The following is a 9,551-nucleotide window of genomic DNA, read 5'->3' as shown; positions in this document are numbered from 1 at the left end:
GGAGGGAGGGAGGGAGGGAGGGAGGGAAATTATAAAATACACCAAACTGAATAATAATGAAATATCATGAGATGCACAATGTTGTATAATGCATACAGAGAAATTTACAGCTTTAAATGCGTGTAATGGAAAGAGAAGGCCTTAAAATCAATTATCTAAGTTTCTACTTTAAGAAGTCAAAAAAGTAGAGCAAACCAAAAATAAATAGAAGGAAAGAAATAACAAAGAGCAGAAATTTTTAAAAAAGACAATAGTAGAGCAAATTTTAAAAGTCAAACTTTCATTCTTGAAATTATTGTACTTTAATAATTGAGCTCCCCTAGCAAGAATAGTTTTTAAAAAATAAAAAAACAAATGACAATATCAGAAATGAAAATGGGGATATCACCATAAGCCCTAGAGATATTAAAAGATAGTAATGGGAAATTATGAACAAATATATGCCAATAAATTCAACAACTTAAATGAAATGGAAAAATTCCTTGAAAAGCACAACTTACAAAAACTAACTCAAAAATAAAAGTAAAAAAATCCGAATAACCCTGTAGCTATTAAAGATACTGAATTTGTAATCAAAAAACTTTTCATAATAAAAGACTTTGCAAACACTTGGAAGTCCTGAATTCAACCAAACAAAATAATGCTTGGATATGTGGCCAAGGTGGAAATAAAGGAAGAGATTCTTTGGGTACCCAAAATAAAGAGGAAATTCAAAGTATCAAGAGGCAGGAAGCCATGAGTTACAGGAGTCAGATCCAGGTCTTAACACTATGGATTTGATACTGACTTGGATTGGAAAAAGGGTATGAGAAACAACCTTCATGTTCTCAGGAGGCAAGGAATGACCTCCTTGCCCAAGACCTGCAGCCATAAAGGGTTATTCCTTTTCTTAAAAGAATAATTAAAATAGCTCACCTACTGGATTAGGAAGGAATAAGACAACTTGTAGAAAACCCGGTATCTCAATTCCTAGTATTTTTCTCAGGTCTCTCCTACCCTTATTCTTTCCCTGGCTATTTAACTTATTGCTATTTTAAACAAAGATAGACAAGTATTAAAAGGAAGCACTCAAAATTCCTGTCACCTGCCCCCACCAAAAAGAAAACCTACTAAAAAATATTTCAGAGATTTGGAGGAAGCTACTGTGAATTCACCAAAAACAATTACAACCGTTTTTGATTCCACTTCACAATGTTTATCCCAGGCCTGAGAAGAACTATATTTCTAAAAGCACTGATTAGTCCATCCTATCCACTGAAACCTAAAACCCTAAAACTAACTAATTTTTTTCTCTCTCTCCTCTCTTTTTCATCTGGAGAAGCAACAGGCATTGCCTTCAGAAGACAGGAAAGAGAGACCAAGAAGGGAATGACAGTTTGGAGTGGTTCTGAGAAGGGCAGAGACCCATGGCCAACCAGCAGTTTCCCAGATGGGGAACAAATGTGGGATGCCTTTGGATTATGGATTTTAAATGCCAAGTCTTAAAAGCAATAGCAAGGACAGATTCTCTGTAGTGAGGATCCCATAATAGGCATATGGTCATAATAGGGTCACCTGGCTGAATTACACTGATGACCAAGTAAACTAAGGTCCATGACTCTCCCCCTTTTCTGTCTACCATGCAAACTTCCTAAAACACAACAGAGACAGCAACTTCTGAAGGCTCTAGTGAATGGGAGCTCATAACTAGGTTTTATTTTATTAAGAAAAATAAATAATGATCCTTAAATTCAAGTGTTTTGGGGGGATCATACTAATTACATAGACAAATGACTCACGTAATACATGGAAAGGCAGATGTCATTGATATTGTCCTCTCTTTCTGTTATTCCTCCCTAAAACCAACCTAGAAACATAGAAAAGAACAATGTTGAACATCTAAGTTCCTATGAAGTGTCATCTTTTGAGGGAACAGTATTCAGGTTATCAAGACAATTTCCCTGTGATTCAGTGGGTTCCTGCTAACTTTTGCTTCCTGTCTACCAAGGGAAATCATTCCAAAACTTCCTCAAAGGAGCTGAAAAGAGAGAAGGAGCTCAGTTTCAATCTAGACAGAGCTCCACTTTGAAGTTCCTCTCTTGAGATTGAAGTCTAGACTGGGAAACGAAGAGAGAAAAATGGGTCTAACTTGGGAAAGGAGCTCCTAACACAACCAGGGAAGGGAGTTTCTTCATGTCCCTTAAGTATCTTGACACATGAGGGCTTTCTTCATGTCCCTTAAGTATCTTGACACATGAGGGCTGTGAGTACAGAAACCAGAAAAGGTGGGGAAAAAAAGGCAATTATCTAAATGACTCAAGCAAACAACCCCAAATTAAATCAAGGAATGATAACCATACCCACCATTTTTCATTGACAATCAGGATTTGTGAAGTGAATGTGAGCTTTCTAGTCAAGATTTTTAAATAATTGCCCTAATTCTTTACTCTGTGTGCATATGTATAATCCGAGAAGCCTCAGCTATACAACATCTTCCTACAAATGAGTTCCCTAAAGATGGTGAAATAATTTATGTTGGCTGTTTCCTCCTCAACAAACATTCAGAAAGTACAGGAAATTGAGACTTTATTCCCCCTAACAGCAGTATTTGAATAATGTGGGTGTAAGCAGGTTGATCTTCTACAAGCACAATTTGATCCCCTCATCCCTTAACTCAGAAACCTTTCACCTCTCCATTATCTAATAAATCAAATCCTGTCTTTACTCCTCCATCAGCCATTCAAGTCCCACCTTTTGTACAGTTTTCTAACCTCTGTCCAGAATGTTCTCTAGGCTTCAACCAAGCCAGCCCACTGCCAACTGACCACACCTTGCCTGTGCTATTCTAGCTTCTTTCTTTTCTTTTCTCTTCTCTTCCTCTTCCCCTTCCCCTTCCCCTTCCCTTCTCTTCTCTTCCTTCCTTTCTTTCTTTCACTCTCTCTTTCTCTCTCTCTTTCTTTCAGATGGAGTCTCAGTCTGTCGCCCAGGCTGGAGTGCAGTGGCGCAATCTCCGCTCACTACAACCTTCACCTCCCTGGTTCAAGCAATTCCCCTGCCTCAGCCCCCCAAGTAGCTGGGATTACAGGTGCACACCACCACGCCCAGCTAATTTTTTTGTAATTTTGGTAGAGACAGGGTTTCATCATGTTGGCCAGACTGGTCTCAAACTCCTGACCTCAGGTAATCTGCCCACCTCAGCCTCCCAAAGTGCTAGGACTACAGGCATGAGCCACCACACCCGGACTATTCTAGCTTCTAAAGTCCTCTTCTCCCACTCTAGTTGTACATTGCTCATGCTAGTCAAAAGGAACTTTTTCTTTTTTTGATCCCCTAAAACATTTTCTTTTATGTTCTTGATATTTGTCAGTTTTCCTTTGCATTAGTGAACAGTAACTACTTGAGCTGTGTTTTATCCCCTCTACTCATGTCTAGATCCATTTTGTGCTGCTATAACAGAATAGCTGAGACTGAGTAACTTGTAATGAACCGAAATTTATTGGCTCATGGTTCTCAAGGCTGGGAAGCCCAAGATCAATGTACTGGCACCTGGCACCTGACAAGGGCCTTTGTGCTGTGGTCTCTCATGGTGAAGGAGGAAAGAAAGGATGAGAGAGAGTGAGAAGGGGGTCACACTCATCATTTTACAAGGAATTCATTCCATTCACGAGGGCAGACCCCTCCTGGCCCAATCACCACTCTTTGAGTTTTACCTCCTGACATTGTTGGATTAGGGATTAAGTGTCCAATACATGCTTTTTGAAGGACACATTCCAATCCTAGCAACTAGCTTTTGAGTCCCTTCGGGGCTCTCCTCATAATCCTGAAATTATCTAAAATGTCAAACATGCTGCCTTTTTGTGGGTATATGCTCTCAGGAGAGCTGCCATGTTTTTAAAAGTATGGACTACATAACTATGCAAAACTCCCGGGAATTCATGAGATCCATGAGTATTTGGTGTTAACCTTGAGTAACACTGAGTGGTAGAGACAAAAAGAAGTTCTATTTGGATCCTGCCAGTGAATTGCCATATCCCATGTGGTCTAAAGAATGCAAGATTTCCACTTCAGGTCAAAAATCTACATGTCTTCCATTGTATTTATTAGGCTAGGAATTTGTAGGCTGTCTTGTCTTTTCAGGAGGAGGTTCAATACAATCTCAAATCAAATAGAATCCACATGAATTGAAATCTGCCTCCTTTGCCACCTTACCCCCAATATTTATTTTTCCTATTCTGTTTCTTTCTCCCTCTTCAGTCCAGTCCTCCAGGTGTCACTCTTAGGGAGTCATGATAACATGCAAGTGTCTCCTAATTCTCTTTTTAGATTCAAAAACTGCTCAGCTTTCCCGGGAACCACAGTTCTCACAGCTGATTTTTCCCTCCCCTTGTCGCCTGCAGTGGCCTCCATCTCCCCATGTGACACAGAACTGAGGCTGAATCATTTTGCTGGTTTCCATTTGGCAATCATCCTACCTTTCCCCAATGGTTTATTAAGCCCTTCTATGGCCTCAAGGAACTCTCCATATTCACTTGCAATAAGTCCATTACTGAAAGATACTGAAAATATAGAATAATTTATAGATACTACCAATCAGAATAACGTCTGCTTTATGAATTATGAGTTCTATCACTTAATGCCTTTGGCTTGATCTGGCTAATTCTGCTTGTGAACTTAGCTTTCCCCTGACCCAGCATAAGGAGCTAGATAGCAATACGAAGAGAGTTTTTGGAAAATTCCACCTTGAGAAAATGAACTTCCGATTTGAAATAAACAAATATTTTCCCTTACCAATCTACCAGAGATTGAGCTGGTAGATTGGTGAGGGAAAACAAGAAGCCAATCATTGCCCTTTCAGCTGTGTAATAAAAACAGAAAGGCAAACATCTGCATTTAACTTCTCCAAGCTTGTTGCTAATGATCTGTTTTTTAGAATTCTTTTTCTAGGACTCTGTTCTCAAATTTTAAAACTCTAGTGTATACCACTATATTTATCTAGATACTTCTTTAGAGAAGCTGCTTCCTTTGATCTGGCTCATCTCACAGAAGTAAGCATTTTCATACACGCTAATGGGTTTGTAAGTTAATACAATTGGGAAAACAATGTGGCTAACCTTTTAAAATTGCTCCCTTACTTTTCTAAAAAGTAGAAAAATAAAATAGCTGGATATGGTGGCTCATGCCTGCAGTCCAAGCTATCAGGTGGCTGAGGTGGGAAGATCACTTGAGCCCAGGAGGTCGAACCTGCAGTGAGCCGTGATCATGCCACTGCACTCCAGCCTGGGCAACAGAGGGAGACCTTGTCTTAAGAAAAAAAAAAAAAAGTTTTCATCCCCCTTTGCCCTTTGACCCAAAGCCTGAAACTCTAGGCATATATTAAAAACAAAAGACAAAGATATACAGGTAAAGATTTATTTTCAAAGTTATTAATAAGTAGCTTTTACTACTTATAATAGTGAAAAAAAAAAGAAATGTCCCAAAACGGGAAACTGATTAAGAAAGCATATGATCCCTAAATGGAATAATCTGCATTCATTAAGTCAAAGATTGTCAAGGAATTTTTAATGGGATAGGGAAATGCTTATGGTATGATGCTAAAAAAAATAAAGGTTTGAAGCTAAAATATTTTCAATCACCTATATAAAAAAGGCATAAAATATTTTAAAATGTTGAACTATATTAAATAAAATGTATAGGAGGCCACTGATTTCAACTGAGCTTCTGCACTAGACCTCAAGAGACCAAACCAAAATGGAGTCACTCATGCTAAAGTCTCTCATCACAAAACAAAAAGTAAACTGTGTATCTGATATTTCAAGAAATCAAGAAAGAAAGATACTAGCCAAATCTTTAAATAGGCCAGTTTTACCCAGAATAAGGAAGTCCCTACTACTTTAACACAAGGAAAGTAACCTGAAGCAGTCTCACGTTAATCATGTTAATCCACTTTTTGTATTATGTTGATGTTTCTTTGTTCCTGTTCAAGCTACCTTATAAAAAAGCGACTGTTCTGTCATGCCCACTATAGGACCCCTCTATTTTTAGATGAGATGCTACCCAAATTATGAACTAGAAATAAAAGCTAATTAGATCATTTAACCAAATGTGTTGAAAATTTATCTTTTGACAATTACAACCACAGTTGCTACTAGGCTGTGAGATTACAGATAATTTTTTTCTGCTTCTTTACTCATTTCAGTGTTTTCGATAATTTTGAAAATGAGTGTATATAATTATGTCAATTCAGTTTTAAAAAATAAATCACTAAGAGGAGAAGGAATTTACAAAGGCACAGACCAAAGTTATGTTTCTTCAGAGCTCACAGAAAATACTTGAATTGCAAAGAAAGTTTCCTTAAGGGAACAGCAGGATGGGGCATGACCCTATGAGAGATGGACAAGGAAGAGAAGACAAATAGAAGTAAGGGCAAAACCCTTCAATGAACTTGCCTCAGGGTAAGGCACCAATCCAGTTATTTATGCATCCTCTGTAACTGCTGTCTAAACCACTTGTCTTCACCTGGAAAAGATATATTTTTACTTGCAGTGTGGTGTCACTAAGGGCATAACTTGAATTTTAGGAGTAAACTATTTTAAATATTTCCTAGAAAGTTTCCTCCTAAAAATGCCACCCATCAGCCTCCAGGGGTATGATCAATAAACTGCATGTATTTAAAATGATGCTAAGAGGATAGCAATGACATAAAGGCAAAGCTTAGATTAACAGTATTTTACTAAAATCAGTGTTGATTCATCTTAGGATGGTGATGCCAGAGTAACATTAGAGATTATCTAATCCAACTTTCTCATTTTATACGTATGAAACTGAAAACCAGATATATGAGAAAACTTTGCATTTGACTTGGCAATTGAAACTCTAGTCTTCGTCTATGAGCTCAAAATCTCTTTCCATAAGGTTATGCCAACCCTGCCATTCTAGAGGAATGATTCATTAATCACACAGAAAGGGTAAGCTCAGCTACCACTTTATACAGTGAAATATTCAATTCCTTCCCCCATCACTTCCCACGTATGTCACCTAAATCACATTGTTGCTGATATAGCCAAACTCTTAAGGCTCTGTTTTACTAATCCATATTCCATTCCTTATTTAGAAAACAAATCCATTAGAAAGTAAGTTTATTGTTTGCCAAGCAGAATTAAATATCCATCACAGTTACCTTAAAAAAAGACCTTTTATCTACACATTCAAATTATTTTAGGTGTTTGAACAGAACATGCTTTTACATTTATCATATTCTCATGGCCACTGGTAATGGCAATAGCTAACACATGGTGGAGAAAACTAATCCTTGCTGACTCCATTCTAAATGCTTTATATCGATTATCTCATTTAGCTATGCCAATAGCCTATTAGACAGATACTATCATAGGAAACAATAGGGAAAGTGCATGAATTCATAGAAAACACCCAGGTAGACCTGGGATGCTAATCCAGGTATGTTGTGGGTGGCTGGCCCGTGTATTATAGAATGTTGGGCACCATTCCTGATCTTTACACACAAGATGTGAGGTAACACCCCCACACCAATTATGACATAGAAAATCATCTCCAGCGTTGCCAGATGTATCCTAGAGATCAAAATTATCCAGGTTGAGAACCACTGCAGTAGGCAGGTAGCCCAGTCTGACATTTTTTTTTTTCTCTGCAGAATGTTACTAAGCCAATCAAGTCAAAGATTTGCTTCTGTATGTAATAAAGGGAAACAACAACGTCCCCAGAAAGCAAAATTTTACAGAGAGACAATGCCGCATAATAGAAATGGCGATGGAGTTGCCATTAAAATGCCTGTTCTTAAGGCCAAGTTCTATTACCTAGTGACTATATGGCCTTGAATAAATCACTTCTCTGAGCTTCAGTTTTCATCTTCCAGATATTTCTTAACTAGAAAGAAGTTTTGCAATTCAAATGGTGGAGGTTTTATGAGCATGAGCTTTGAAGACCTAGATTTGAATCTTTCATCAGGCTCTTTCTATCCCATTACTTCAGACAAATTTATTTATGTCTCCTCACCTCCTTACTCTCATCTGTGTACTGGAGACAGTGACACCTCTGCTGTGGGCTCTCTCTATCTTCATTCTCCAACTGCCCACTCAATATCTCTCCCTCAGGTCCTGGGGTATTTCAAACTCATTTCTGGTTACCTAAAGATCCTTCACTCACCCAGATACTTTTTAAGTAGTCTTTGACCCAGCTCACTCTTCCTTAGCTCCTAATTCCAGTTAATTGCAATGTTTTGTCTACTCTGCTCTCAATTAGTTCTCTATGCTGTGGTCCTATGACCATGGAAACCTTGGCTCCTCACTGTTATTGGGATGAAAACCAAACTCCTTATCATGATCTATAAAATGTACACATTATATACATGTAAAATGCATACACTACACATTTATTAATACAAAAATCCAGCCTCAAACTTGTTTTCCAGCTTCATGTACCATGGTACCCTTTCCCTCTCCCCCTCAATTTTTACTCAGCCACACTGAATTTCTCTCTGCTCTCAGACCTCATTAAACTTTTCATACTTTAGCTTTCAACAATCTGTTTCCTGCCTGAAATGCTACCCTCTTCACCTTACTAGCTCCCACCCACTTTTTAAGTTTCAGTTTATATATTACTCCTCCAATAATGTAACCTTAAACCATCCCAGTCAGATTTCTTCATTCTTCCACATTGTTTGTGCATTTTCCCACAATATTTTGGGGTATCTTTAGAATAGCTTTTATGACAATATTTTGCCCCTCTTTAATTCCACTTTAACCTCCCCTACTTCATCTTTTCATGATATATGTAGATGATTACAATGTTAAGTTCTAGTGGCTTTCCTAGAATCCATTTCCCTATTTTGAAAAGCACCATGATTTTCTTTCAGATATCCACCTCTCCTGCACACAGCTTCAGGGAAAGCTAACTCCAACAGCATTTCTGCTGGCAATACGAAAGGTGTAAAGGTAATCAAATTCTTCATGACATGATTCATTGGGTGATGTAGGCCCAAGCTGACTAGAACTGGACACTCCCTGGTTATAGACATAAGGGGAAGGATATTTGCTTGGAAATGTGTTTCCTCACCCTTGAGAGAAATTCCAGAAGAAATATGCTCACTCTTCCTCTGGACATTGCCACGTATGCAAGTATGGCCTTTCATGGTCATCTTCCTGCAACCTTGATGTATGAACCGTGATATGGAGGAGGGCAGAGTTGAGAACATTGTAGAGAAATGGACCTTGATCCCTGGTTAAACAATTCCTGACCTCTGGCCCGCCTTGGGATATTTTAGTTACATAAGCAAATAAATCATCTGTAATGTTTCAGCCTGTGTGGGTTAAGTTTGCTATAACTCCAGGCCAAGTGCATCCTACAACTCTAACATATCTCAACTGTAGCACTAGGTTTCACATCTGTCCCATTGCTAGCGCCAAAAAAATGCTCCAATAAATGGCGAAATCAGTAGTTACTATTCCACGATTTAAGTCATTCAAATCTCAGAGTGGATCTTATGGCTTTTTACTGCAATATTAGTTTACTGTTATTGTGATAACAAATTACTACAA

Source organism: Colobus angolensis, unplaced genomic scaffold, assembly GCF_000951035.1.
Source record: "Colobus angolensis palliatus isolate OR3802 unplaced genomic scaffold, Cang.pa_1.0 Scaffold75, whole genome shotgun sequence".
In the NCBI taxonomy this organism is placed as follows: Eukaryota; Metazoa; Chordata; class Mammalia; order Primates; family Cercopithecidae; genus Colobus; species Colobus angolensis.
Note: the sequence above shows the minus strand (reverse complement) of the source record.